Consider the following 15,338-nt stretch of genomic DNA (forward strand, 5'->3'; position numbering starts at 1 on the left):
GCGCTGGTTTTATGGGAACTCGTTTGTTTACGAAGCTTTTTTTTTTTGTCGGAGATTCTGTTTTGTGGTTCGGGTTTAAGTCTGTTGACGAACGAATCGATACGGATGTGCGAAGCTGTTTGGGATATTTTGCGATAGTCGCTTGGTGAAAGTTGACTTTTGCAGAGGGGGGAAGGAAGTTTATGTGAAAGTTGACGGATAAGTGAAATTCTGAATGTTCTGCCAATGTTCCTGGAGATTGCAATTAACATATACTTACTTTTGTTAGGTACTTTCATTCTCCGTTTTATATAATAAGAACGTCGTTATCGTTACTACTGCGGAAATAAGGTGTCTTTTTATTCAAAAATAAATATTTATTCAAAGAGCGTGTCAAAACACACAAACGTGCACGCACATTCTTACAGTACTGTATTGAAAGTATCAATGAAAGTTTCTTTTGTTTAAATTTCTGTATTATACACTTTTCCAATTTATTTCACGACTGGAAATTCTTGTCTTCCCCGTAACATTGAACGATTTGAAAGATTTTACCACTTTCTACTAACTTCGATATTTACGCAAATTTTGAAGAATCCCCTCTTCGTCGTCGTTCCGCAATTGCCGAGACACCGAAACCTTAAAACGATACATCGCAACGATATCTCGCTCTCACAATTACACCAACGTTGAAACCGAAATGAAACGTGGCTTTGAGAGTACACACCGTCGCCGGAAGTTTATTACGCAACGAATAAATGAATATTTCCAGGGGAACGAGTCGATCCGGTGACCAAAGACGATGGTTTAATTACGGGACGCAAACTCTCGTGTCAATTAACCCGGGATAATTAACTTCTTTACTTTCCCTTTCTCTCTTCCTCCTCTTTCCTAGTTCCCCGAAGATCGTTCACACCGGCCTGAGATTAAACAGGTAGCGCACGCGCGAGCTTCTCCCAGTTTTTATTAGGTAACGCGACTCGAAATTACACACTTCTCTTCTCCTGCTTCTTTATCGTCGGCTACTCTCGGAAGCTCGATTTTAAGTGGTCGAGGCTCGTAAAGAACAAGCGAAACAGCGCCTCGATGCTCGATTTGTGTCGCTATAAAAGAAATCGTCGTTGGCGAACGAAGTTCAGAGACGATTCGAGCTCAAACTCGATACGTTTCGTTCGACTTGTCGAACGTGGTGCATTCGTGACAAAAAAAAAAGTCAACTGATACTTCCAGATGAACGTTATTCTGGTGAAAACGCGAGAATACGAAGTGTTTCGCCGGTTTTCGCAGACGTTGACGGCCGAAATGAACGCGAGACAAGAGGCTCGTAAACGATCAGAAACGTCTTTGAGAATTCGATCCGACGGCACATAATGGAGCCGCGAGATGGATCAACGATACTGTTCAGCCTGAAACGTTCTCCCCTTACTTTTGGACAATGCGGACAAATGGCGTGGCTGGAAAAATGTATGAAGTCGAGGGAGAAGAGACTTGACGCGCGCCCTGGATATACCTTCTTTTCTCTCCCTTTTTCTCTCTTCCCGCTCTCTCTCTCTCTGCTTCCTTTTCTTTCCCTTTTGCTAGATGGAAGCGCGGAGGAGTTTCGGGGTCACCCTCGTTTCTTAAAAATGTACCACGCTGTTCGAAGCCACGAAGGCTTGGTCTTAAAATTTTTTCCACGTCTTCAGCCAAGAAGGAACTGTCTCCGCCGAAAACACCTTTCCGTGACAGGGCGAGCTTCGTCGCTGCATAAAAGTCCCTCTCCCTCTTTCTCTGCATAAGTATTTTTTGCCTCTCGTAATACACATTGGAGAGCAGTTCTTTTTTTCCCGCCCTCCACGTTGACGTAGTTTCTTTATTGATACTGGGAAAGTGATAGAGGTAATTTCGGTCTCTATGTTATCTCGTCGTTGATTAATATTTTCGTCGAGATTAGTGTACTCTCACCGGTGTACTTTTACCGGGGAATATTATGAAACTCTCGTGTTTTATGCGTTCTCTTGCCTCGGAATTTTTTATGAAAACTCGGTGAGATTGCTAACGTATTATCGGAGGAAAGAATTTACCGAATAAGAATCTAAAGGATAGAAGCCGTTGGATCTACAGAAATAATTTAATTTAAACAGTTTCCGTCGTTAAAAAAAAAAAACTTCAACTTATTAGAAAAAGGAGAATTTCGATTTAATCCCACTTAATTTTTCATTTCCCACGAATTTATTCCCGCGGAAACAGCTCGATCCTGTTTCACTTGAAGAATCCGCCGAGCGGATGTTTTACCACGTTCTTTACAGGTATTTCGTGTGAAGGTGGGGTTTTTGCCGCGAAATCGAGTGTTGACGCGGGGTGAAAGTTTAAACAGTCCTTCTAGAGCGGAAGTCCCCCGTGGTTTCGACGAGTGTTGTTCCGTACACAGAGCCATTCGGATTGAAGCAGCCCTCGGGGGCACTTAAACCACTCGACGGAAAATGCAAAAGAATCACGCGCCAGCGCTCACCCCTTCGGCCAGGATTTCGTTAATCTGCCCGGCCATGCATTCAGAATTATCCGGAGCGTGTGTACGTACGCGATAAATTTATCGGCCTCGATGAAATTTCGGGGCTAGTTATGGCCTCGTGAATGTCACGCGATCGTCCTGCAGGCTGAGAAAAAAAGGGGGCTCTATTATGATGCATCCGATTACTGCGAGTTAAATCTCATTTTCTCCACTTCGTTTAACCCTTTCTCTCAGTATGCGAAAAATGCTAAAATAATCGATTGAAATTTGATAACTGTGTCTGTCCGGTCGCGCAGCCCACCGGCCAGTAACGCATCATAAATTAACAAACAGTCCTTTCCAGCCGTCTTCCTAGCCCCTGACAAATTCCTTCCCTATCATAAAACAGTTCAAGTCGCATCCTGGTCATGTTTCCTATCCCTTTCCCCTTTCCGGGTTTTCCCCAAATTATTTCAACTTTTGCACACCACCTTCACCCTCACGTTCTCCTTCCACTAGTTTCCTAATTTTCGAGACCTTCTTTTCCACCACTTTCAACGTCCAACCAATCACAACACACACCGACCTAATATATACCCACGCACCACCACAAATAAACGAGTTGAAAAATATTCTTACGGAGAGAAACCCCTTTTTCACCATCACCACACCAACTATTAGAATTTCGCCCTTCCGGGATTAACACATCGGGAGCGCAACGATACTAACCGAGTTCGAGCTGAAACCAGTCTCGTTCACGAGTCGAGCATCGTACAGTGTCAACTTAAGTATTACGCGCAATACTTGCTTGAATCTCGGGTTATTGTGAAAATAGTTCAGCGATGAATGACACTTTCATTTTTAGCGGCCACAAATTTTACTAAATATAATATAAAAATGGGTGTAATTATTTATCCACCGACACGGTTTATATTTCAATCGAATTTCTCGAAATTCTGAAACCTCGTTATTAAATATGAACAAATTAAAGCCCGCTCGACAATATTCCAGAATTGAAAACACCTCTCTAAGCGTAAAGAAATAAACTATCCCACCTATTTAGAAACGTGTACGCGAAGCACAGGTGGATAGAAGACGTATATCTCGATAGGATGCACCGTGGAGAAGCGCGGATTAAAATAATTACATCGACAAATTGGAACTCGTGTCCCGTCGAACGCCAGCTCGTTTCGTAATTGCGAGTACATAGCCGTGTGCAAGACGGATTAATCCCTCCTCCATATTTTAAACGGAGTAACGCGATAGTGTAGCGTAATTTATTTCGCAGGATCGCGTATAAATCCTGCACGGAGCCGTGTGGGTTGCCTTTCGTACGAGGCAAGAAATTCCGAGGATCGTTGGAAAGAGCGAACGGAAGAGGTGTACAACGAACACGGGAAATTATGACGGGGCAATCGTTTCGATATGCGAACAAACGCGAGAATCTTCCGTTTCCCAGGCAATAAAAAAGAGAACTTCTCGTTTCGTGATCTGTATTTTTCTACTTGCTCGTTGCTTCGTTTCTCTTTTTTTTGAGCCGCGTATAGATTTATGGGCTGATCACATTATGGGCTGACCGGGGCATCCTTTTATCGCCTAAACACCGAATGCATTTTTCATTTCATTGTTCCAGTTTCTCCTTCGTCCTGAACGAAAATAGCTTTCGAAATTCTACGACGCTCGAGGCCCATTTTTACGATCTGTCTTGGAGCGCGTCGAAGAAACAATCGAGATTACTTCTTTCGACGTACGGAAAACTTCTCCACGCTGGCGAATTCGTATGAAATTAACGCGTTAATTGCCGAAGGCAGCGTTTTCGTGTATTCAAACAAGCAAACACTTTTTCACCGAACGGTCACGAGGAAAGGTGAAGTGGCGTTTTAATTAGCGTCGGTGTTGATTGTCCGCTGTTACGTGTTACGAGGGAATCGTTCAGCTTTGTTTTCTAGAACCTTGTTTTCTATGAAAACATTGAAAATTCCACGCACGAGGTGTCGAGGAATAAAGCTGCCGGGCAATCACTTTTACCTTAACGAATTCGAAAGTTTCGCGGCAAAAGCAACGCGCTGTTTGTTTTTCGATATTCAACCGACGTGAATTTAAGGATTCGACTGAGTGACTTTTATGCGAAGTGAAATTGTAACGTTACAATATCGCGATATTATTATTTCAGTAAACGACAGAGTGTTTTGCACATTCCTCCTCTATTTCCACGCGTACTTTGCACTTTTGGTGCCATAACTTCTAGCAAACTCGTAAACTTGGCGAACTCTTATAAATTCCGCTTTGAATCATTTAGTAGATATTTTAGGTTTATAAAGTTCTTCTTTATTTGCAATTTAAAATGCAAAGAAACGGCTCTGTATTTTCAGTCTGCGCGTGTAATACAAGCTAAAAAATCACTCCGATTAAAATATAATATCGCCGATATCGAAATTTCCTCCTTCAACAATACTATTTCTTTGGCTTACGTTTATTCCGCAATTTTTACCCACACATCTATCTTACACTAGTATTTAAACTTGCCTCTGACTTTGACAATATCATTTTTCTCGCTCGCGTTTGTTCTCTAGCTTTACGCAATTTAGCAAGCACATAGTCTGTCACATAAAAATCTCCTTTGTTTTCTTTACTTGACCACTTGCAAAATGCGTACTTACGGAAAAAACCGCAATATCTCGCGAGAAGCTGGAATCAAGTGTATCGGATTATGGCGGTCGAGTGTTCGCCATAACCGGCCGCTCGTATGTCCCTTTTTTTATCCGACACTTATTACGCGTGCGTACGCGATAAATCTGTCGGGCCGGCCGAAAAGTTCGGCTCGTAACTTAGCGGTAACTTTGCTGCGTTATGCAAGTCCACAAAGATGGAATCGTGAAACTCCGAGGGTGGGGGAACGGGGACGAAAGTTCAGGGATCTCATGCAAATTTCATCTTCTTCGGCTAATAAAATACAGCGCCGTCTTATGGTCGGTGTAAAGCCCGCAGATTCTGCGGTTACTCGCACATCTCCACCCACTCCACGAGTGCGTACATTTTTTAACGCGCCATCGCACGCTGTTAATTCAGAATATTCCACCCTGCTGTATATGTATGTATATGTACTCTTATTGCCTCCCTTTTCTTTTCTTTCTTCTGTATTACGACCCGCGATAACTTTGGTCAGCTTAAATCTTCCAGGAACTGAGTTACGATTTGCATGGGCTTTAACAATCTTTTCATTGGCGCATTAGGACTTTATAAATGCGACGTTTAGTGTGCACGCAGGCTGTTCTCTAATTCTAACGGTGATTCTGGGTGGTATTTTCGTTTTGTTCGCTGCTCAGGAAGACGTACTACTAATTTTCGTTCATTTTTGCGTAGTCATGTTATGCAAATGAATTTCTGTATTTGAAACTACTTGTCGTACTGTGTAATTCTTTTTTTATTTTACCGAGAAGAGTTTGGATTTCTCTAATAATTTTTTTTTTTTTTTGGTATAAACAGATATTAATAATTTTTTAGATGTCTGTTTAACCTTTAACCTACGATCAAGTCACAATTCATTATTAAATTTTTCTATACTTCACAGTTTTCCAAATGAAACTGTTGAAACTCGTGCGATCAAAATTTGCGTAATTCGTAACACGAAATCGTAAAATCTCAGTTACAAGATTATACTGGTGATAAAATTTCCGGAGCCCTGAGGGACGAATTTCACGTCGTCGATGACACACATTCGAGGAAGAATTAGCGAGTGATTCGTCGAGGTGCGTGATCAATTTTTAGAACTATCGTAAAAGGTAGGCTGGAATGAGTGTTCCCCTCCTAATTTCTTCCGTGAACGGGCTAATAAAACACGAAGAATAGGTCGTAAATCGTGAAATTTAGACAACGATGCGTGCACTTGAGAAATTCGCCATAGTTACATGTATAGATGAAGAAGGTGGAGAGAAGTAGGCGTGGTTCATCGACGGTGAAACGGGGTGAATATATATCTGGAACAACGAAAAGACCGGAGTATTCGAGCATCTGATGCAAATTCCATGCTCTCTTCCAGCTAATAAAATTCCAGAGGCGATAGCTGCGGGAGCCAGCTAGTGCTTAACTGCTCGCGGCACTTCCGTCGACCACGGGGGTGTGTTTTCCAGCTGTGTAAACAGATTTTATGCGGGGCGTAACCGCGAGATGCACGCGCAATATCGTTCATTGTCTATTCCGAAAGTTACTTACACCCGATGACTTTCCTCGCCTAATCTGAATTCGATATCGCGAATGGAAATAAATGATTCGCCGGTGTACTGTTAGGATAGTGACACTCGCAGAATTAGTCACTATCCTGACGCACCAGGAGGATCCTGTGGCCGTTCGAAGCTCGAAGGGTCAAACTCCAGGGAAAACGAGGGCATAGAGGACAGCGTCTCTGTGTGGTCTCTAATTAACGATTAACCATTATCCCGCTAACGTTCTATCTCAATTTTCTCAAAAACAGGTAGCCACATCGACAAACATAATTTCACACTTTCACTTGACAAATATCACGTTTATTTAAATCTGCAGAAGGTAACCTTCACAATCCGACAACAAAATTCCACACGCGTAACGACGAAGAAAACCGTCGCTGATACGACTCGTTTTAAAAATACCACCGGTGACACATCGGCGTGTTTGCGTGCACGCAAATCGTTGATTAATCTCCTCGATCAATCGCGCAACGAGAGGGAGGGCAATTCGTCTCTGGCGTCAACACGACGTACGATTAATTGCGAATTGCTAAGCGAGCCGGTCAACTGAATAACGATTGTCCGACTAATAGAATTAACGACCGGGTTGTTTCGTAACGCGATCGACGACAAATGCGGTTCTTAACGTCGGAGGATCGACGTCTCGAAGAAAAGAAACGAGAGACGGTCTCCCCGATGTTACCAGGCTTCGAGTAGACGAAAATTAGAAAAGAACAGTGATATTTCTCTCGTATCGCAGCAGCAATCGGTGGTTACCACCCGATATAGGAGAAGTATATTACACGAACGTGCATCGGTCCGTGTGTACAAGTGTGTACGGGCATCAATTAAAGCCAATAAAAGCTACATTTCACTTGGACGGAATGAAACCTTCCGGTCATCCCTTGTGAAAAAGCCACTCGATCTTACCGGCCTCGATTCATCCCCCTCGTCGATACCACTGTCCCTGTAGATAACTGGCCGCAAAAGGAGAAGATAAAAGAGGAGAAAAAGGGAGAAAGCAATGAAAGGTCGAGGCCTCTTTTCTCGTCCCTGTGGCACGCCTCGCAACCGAGTTATCGCGCGTTCTTTCTCTATCTTTCTCCCTGCTTCTCTTCTCGTACTATACTTCTCTGTGGAAATCCTGCATTGAACGGGGCTAAAAGGACGCGCGCGATGGTCGCCGAGTGGACTGTCACGGTGAGTTCACAGAACGCGTGCCACGCAACGATAGCCATGGCGATTGTACGTGCGTAACCATGGGAATTGCGGAGGCTGGTAGGTTGTCGGGAAATTATCGGCCGTGTTGATGGTCACCGCGGTGTAATGCTGCTGCTTTTGCACGTAGTTTACGAGATTCTGCGAGAGTTATTGGCAATGCGTGATGGAATTTGTTTGTGCGGAATTATTGTTTTATTTTTTTTTTTTTTTTTAGAGTAATTGTAAAAGGAATGGGAGCAGATAAAGTGAGATGGAATATCGATCTTTTATTACTTGTAATTTATGAATGGAGTATGTATTTTCGACTGACGACGTAAATTTTTCTTCGTGAATCTGAACTCTTTAATTCTTTAACCTATGATTTTTTTTTCAGTTGTGCATCTGAGAGTCGGTCATTTACTGTTGAACAAAAGATCCGTTGCAGATTAATTACATTCAGTCATCCTCGGTTTTACAGATTCAAACGAATTTTTGTCACATCTTCACCAGAATCTCTGCTGCGAGTCTGACTCGTTGTTACGAGTTACTGAATTTAAGTTCTGCTAACAGAACCCAAAATAATCTCGTAACACGAGCTGTGGATCCTAGATCTCTCCGGCATGATGGCCGTCGTCGCGGTATGCTGCACCATGTGCACGCACACCCCGTGTGTATCTCCCTCCTTCGCCGCCTCCTGTCCCAGTGAGCACGTGACGCCAGCAGTTTCAGAATCTCGGTAATTAGCGAGGCTGACAATACCGTCAGCTCGCAGACAGACTTCGCGGAACGACGACGGTAACACGGGGTCCGCTATTAAATTAATCGACGTAATCACTGTTTACCGGCGACGCGACCGGGGTTGCGCGTTTTCTGTGGAGCCGGTATCGCGGTTTAATTGCTGGTAACACGGCAGAGGAGGAGAGGAGAGCACAGGTGATGGTGGTGGAGGAACGAGGAGGAGGATAACGCTCGGAGAAATTCTCCGCGGCGTTATGTTCGCCGATAATCGAGCCGAATTGTAATTCTCGCGGGTTGTAATTGCAATCGGGACACGGAGGCTAGAGGTCGACTCGCTCGCTCGCTCGGGAGAATGGACATTTAAAATATGGAGATTGCGCCCGATCAAGGATTTCCGCTTGAGTAATTAGCAGCGTTTATAGTAAACCCGTGTCATATTGCGACGGTATTGTCGCTGGTAATGCGTTACGTTCTCGTGGTCGCGTTCGCTATTGAGGGAGGCAAGTGATTATCTCGTCGGTGTGTGACAGTTGTGAAAGTGCTTCGTTTCGTCGTGGGTGGCTCGGAGAAAGGGTTAACGTCTTGTGAACTTGAAATTTTGGTTGCAAATTTCTGATGCACAATCGCTGGAAGTGTATTTACAAATTTTGTAACCATAAATAATAGCTAGATTCAAAGATTTCAGGCTTTCATGGCCCTCGAGAGTAAGTATTACTATAACTGAGGCTTTCGGGTGTAAGCTGTGTTCTTGTAAAAGGAGTTGCACGATTAATATTTTCTCAGGCAGTAATTTCGGATCCCTGATAGTATTTTCTCGGCGGAATCAGACGTGACAATGGATTGAGTATGATTCTCTATCGTCCACGAAAAAATAGAATTTTCGAGTTAAACGAATTTACCGGTGTTTATGAGAATTTCTGCTCGCAGTTGTACATTTCTTATTTTTTTTTTTCAAATTCTGTTAAATTGAAATACGAAGAGACATTAATCTTGGTCTGAATTATGGTGTGGCAACAAGCGCGTGCATGTTTCTGATGCACCGTTTCCGGAAGGGAAATTTTATTTTGCGGCAATTCTTTAAACAAATATCGTATTTTCGTTGCGGTGGAGAACGCTCGTTTAATCCGACGAATAAAATTCTGCAGCTGCGAGGTCTCGGGGTTTTGTAAAAATTCGCGGCACTTATCACCGCGAAATCTGCGAGGAAATTCACCGCGTGCTGGATGCAATATTACTTTTTTAACCTGCTCGCGAATGCATTTAGAGATTTTGTATTTGAATTTTCAATTGGTCGGTTTCGTTTGTTACGTTTAATGCTGGTTTTAAGTAGTCGCGGTAATTACCGGTCAGACAGTACGTATTTCTGATAAAATCACTGTTTTCGCTGAACGATATTTGTTTACATTCAACGTATATCAATAACCTGTATTAACTTGCAAATTTTACAGTGATTATTGCAAATATAATGCAGTATGCAAGAAACATATTTACATTCTGAGTAATTTATTGCGGTGAAATGGAAGCCAATGAAATGTACTACACGATTCCTTCTTAAATTGAAATTCTTCCAAGTGACGACGAAACATGTCCACCATCGCTTAGTCACCTAATTAAAAAAAAAGATGTCAGTATACGTAAATCAAATTTTTTTTGCAATCTCAGTCTGTTTAATCCTCGACAGGTATGTCGGCCGCCCGACCCTTCGATTTCTTAGCATGTAGTTCTATCGTACATATTTTTCGCCTTCGCTCGTTTCGTAGCAGCGGTAATTTCCCGGCCTCCCGACCCTTCGATTTCTTAGCATGTAGTTCTATCGTACATATTTTTCGCCTTCGCTCGTTTCGTAGCGGCGGTAATTTCATGACTCCACGGCAATCGTAGTCTTTCAATCTAAGAACTTGCTTTCACCTTTATTGCCTTGTTTTCGACTTAGAATCTTCGTCCCTGTTTTAACTTGTACATTTTTGCATTCACATGGTCACCAGAGCCGAAGCGCGTCTTAACGTTATTGTCTGCTACGGTGATTGTTCGAGGCACTCGGAATTCCCGCGTGCGTCACTCAAGGGTACGCTTGGTACCTGAGAGTGACCTATGGTCTGGGGGGTGGCATTTTCGTGTAATTTTTCCCACCTATGATTTTAACCAATAGTTTTCGCCAACTACCCTTCCCCACCACTATCGAAAAATGTACTCAATCTATCCGAGGGCCCCACCTCCGCGATGCGTCCTCGCACGGAGGTGTCGTGGGACCTTTCGCGGAAGGGAAAGACAGAAGTCATCTGACCACGCCACGAGTCGCTCCTTTAGAAGTTTAGACCATTAGCAATAGTTGTTTTGTCCTCCTAATCACGGAGGTGGTCCTTCGAAGACGAACCTATTAGATTTAGTCGGCACACCACGTGCTAAATTCGACAAGGCTCGAAAGTTGGTTGCAACTACCACGAGCACATCCTAACCCAGTCCAAGAACTTTTGTCACACACAACGTGACAAGATACTAATATCTGTCAGAATTACGATTTCACCTGATTTGACGCTATTAAGATAAAATTATTCATATTCTTCTCACACGTCAAAGTTCTCCAATTATTACACTTTTATCCTCCACAATTCAGATCCTTCATCGCATCCTCCAACCCCTTGAAAACCCTGTTCACGCAACAAGACCACTCGTATCGCAGTAAATCACCCAATTGTCTTCCCCACGTTCTAATCCGACTGTCAACACCGTACCTTTACGATTCGTTTTACGACCATGAAGCTCGCCGACGATGCGTGTCCATTCACGAGCGGCGTACCGCGCTTAATATCAAGTGTTTATGCATTATGCACCGTTTGTCAAGGGAACGCTCGACAAAAACTCCGAACGCTGTACAAAGTTTTTACGAGAAACCGATTCGCGTAATAAAAATCGACCACGATTTCCCCTTAAACGTAAACCCCCCTCTATTTCTATTCACAATCCGAACAAAAGGAGAATCGGCCTTAAAACCGTTTTACAATCTCGGCTAGCCTGTTTCTTCGTGCGGTTTCGCAAAAAACTGTGTTATTGTGGCACGAAGAAAACGTATGCTGGCCGTAACAGCGCGGGGGAAGTAGAGGAAAATCGGCATAATACCGAGGCTGGGAATCCGGTTTATTTGGACGATAGCTCGGCTCGTTTTGTTATTTCAATGAAGACGCACGGATTTCAGGGTCCGCTCTCTGCGGGCCGAGGCTCAGCTGGGCATGCAGATTCGAAAAACAGCGAGAGCAGAAAATAAACTTCCGTGCTTTGAGTCCAAACAAACACGACCGCGTCGCGTCGACTATGCCACGGGAAAGTTTCCCGGTTTTCTGGATCCACACGGTGTGTATACCTAATATTCAATCGCGATTTAACCCGGTATCGCGGAATAATCGAGCCGCGCGACACGCGAGAAAATAATTCTTTCATGAACCTCGGGGATTTCGTGATTTGATACTACATACCGCTTGTTCGTTTTGTCTCTTCACCCTTCCTTCTTTTTTTTTTTTTACTACGTTTTTCAACCGAGGGAATTTCAGATCCTGTTGTCGGGAGGATTTGAATGGCTGATGCGGTGAACTGTGTACGTACATCTCTTTGCTGATTTAGAAGCTGCTTTTTGATCGGTCGACAGTGTGGGCTGGGAAAACTGTTGAATACCCGTGGGAGTACGGTGTTGCGGAACAGTGTTTTCTGTGATATTTTTGAAATGCGTTCTATCTTGCTTTGAGTGTATCTTCGGATGATTGATTAACCTTTAATTTTTGTGTCGATTTATAGTAAGTACATGAAAGAAATTCTCTCAAGGCATTTAAGATGGTACTTTTCCGAGGTGCACTCTCTGTACGTTGAAAATTGCATTCAACTTTGGTTATCAATCTCTGTAACTCGATTTTTCTTCGCTCGTGAAAGGACAAATTACGGTTGATTAGAATTCTACATTTCGACGAGAGAAGCAAGACTAACTATAAAAAAACGTAATATTTGTAAATTTGTAAATTGTAATTATTATCATAGAATTGGTCGATAATAATACAATAGGGTAACGATAAATATATGAAACGAGACTACAAAGTATAAATAAACAGATTCGTAACTTCCAAGTCGCAGGGCGCTATGAAGGGTTGAATTCTGAATAAAACCCCGAGAAAACGGTACCGTTTCATTTTTTCCGTTTAATCCAGCGATTTACGAACAACAGAGACCCCTATCGTTTCCAGAATAATGCCGTAAATAGTGATTCCATCCCCTAATAAATTCCGTTAAATTCTCTATTAAGATCTTCCAACGGAGATATCCGCGAATAACACGCGACCTTTCTCCAAATTGAAACCGACGAGCCTCCCCGTTCTTCCTTAGATACGATTCAGCCAGCGGAGTAGTGCATTCGTCTCGCATTAGAGCAAAGAGATATACCCTACCTACCTTTGTTTTCATTTGCATTCGGAGGTTTGCAGCAACAGCTTTAAAAGGAGGGAGAGAGGGTATATAGCGTGTGTATTGGTCGACAGCGACGATCTTATCGCTCCCTCCCTCCCCTCCGCCCTTCCGCCCCTTGATAACCGCCTTTCAGGACTCGCAAATCTCGGAAACGTTTAACGCTTTTTCACTGTCGTCGGCCGCGGAACGAGCCAGGAAATTCAGCTCCGAATTCAAGTGGACTCTCTGCATTCGACGATTTACGGCAGTTCGCAGCCGGCCCGCTCTTTCTGCTCCTCGATCCAGTTCCCCGTCGCTCTTGACGCTCTTTATCGGATAAAAGGCATTAGAGGGCCGCTTAGGTGCAACCCATAAAAGATAATATATTCCGCGTGAAATACAGCCCTTCTACCAAACTCACTGACATTCGCACATTCCTTTAGCCAGAAATCTGGAGTCCCGATGCAGATTTCGTGGAGGAAATGTCGTGTCGAATCGCGAAGCTCGCTTATTTGTACATTAATTTTTTTAATATTCGATACACACGGTGTATTATGTTTTTCTTCCTTAGTGGTGTAATTAATACTTCGATCGGTAGTGTATTTTATATCGGTGCAACGAGTGCAGCACACTGGCGGTAACTCGGCTGTAAAATCTTCTGTTTTGGCCGTATCGTTTCGAAGTGTGTTTTATCAAATTAAGGTGAAAGTAGTAGAAGTAGTAGAAGTGCGCCAAAAGACGTGAACAAAGCGTCTGTAGGCGCCAAGAGCAGTGAAAGGATTAAAGTACCTGGGCTTCTTATGTCTAGAACCTCAGAATTTGTGGAAGTGTGTCAATCAACCAGTGATATATTAAAATTAATTCATCTTCTCTGTACATAGAATAAAAAGCCTGTCTACGTGATGAAATAAGGGGAAAGTATCCTGCCTATATTTTTCACAGTGTCTTAGAGAGTAACTATGCAAAGTTTGGTCCAGATCGATCGAAAAAGAAACAGAAATTCTATTTCATGTAGGTAAAGAGATATCGAGTAATCAATATCTCAAGAATAGTATAAAAAATTGTCTACAATAGAAACTATTCAAACCATCATAACCATTCTAAATATTATTCACCACAAAACACAATGGTTTTCATAAATTTTAACTAAAAGCTATTTTGAACATTTTCAGTTTCTAACGAAGCAAAGTCTCGGTTGGATTTTCCCTAAGAATCAAGGTGTGAAAAGTTTATTTCATTTACCAGAAAAAATCACACTCCTTTCTACCTAACTCCAACCCTTTGTTCTCCTAATTACACCCTCGCTGCTGTCGTACACCGTTCCAGAGCGTCAGTTTGTTGATCTAGAGTACCCCAACACAACAGCGCACCTTTTATCCTCTCCAGGTAATAACTCCCAGCCCTTATCGCCCAAACAAACAGACCGGTATTTATAAAACAAGCGGAATAATCATCGTTCTCGTGTCTTCCTCGCGTTCTCCCGAAGGAAAAGCAACGGGAATCGAACAAATGAACAACTATTCCGAACGTTTGCAAACGAGCCCTGACTTACTTCGGTGTGATAACTCGAGGATCGCGTGACCACGCATAAGAATTTCTTAGCCCACTCGTTTAGGTATACCTACTACACATTTTCGCGAAGAAAAGAAAAATCGCGTGCTTTTCTCTCTCCACAGAGGAGAAACGAGAATTACGTGCTGCCTTCTGATTAAAGTCTCGAAGGTTAAATCCTCGATAAGCAGATACTCCCCATGAACGTCATCCCGCAGAGTTCCGATCGCTGCAACGATCAGCCAACTTTCACGGAAAGCTGGTGCTCGAAATCTGTTTGCTCGAGACACGGTGTGTTTGATCCCTGGATAAGTGGTTGCTTCGGAAATTCCTCGGAAAATTTAGTTTTCTAAACGCTTGACTGTTTGCTTAACTATTTTTATTACCCTCGTCTGAGAATATATGTCACTGATGATGAATCTGTCTAAAAATTTCTTACAATTCTAGTTTATATATCTGCTTTTGGGACAGATAATACGGTACCATTTTATTTCACCACGAAAGAATTTTCAGAGAGTTGAGCGATGCTCTCAGACGCAGTGTCCACTCGCGATAGTTTTACTCTGAAAGGGACAGTGTAACGATTTGAATTTAAAAGTGGCGCGTCTTTTGACCGTGATCGGCGTGCGTCCGCCGAGCGGCGTTGGGAGCGGCGATCGCGCATGCGTCGAGCGGCGATTGCGCATGCGTCGAGCGAAAAAAAGTATGGCGTATTGTATTGTATTAAGACTACGTGCGTGGCGTTTGTTCTCGGTTTTGCCAATAAAAGTAAT

This window comes from Habropoda laboriosa, unplaced genomic scaffold (genome assembly GCF_001263275.1).
Source record: "Habropoda laboriosa isolate 0110345459 unplaced genomic scaffold, ASM126327v1 scaffold70, whole genome shotgun sequence".
Classification (NCBI taxonomy): domain Eukaryota; kingdom Metazoa; phylum Arthropoda; class Insecta; order Hymenoptera; family Apidae; genus Habropoda; species Habropoda laboriosa.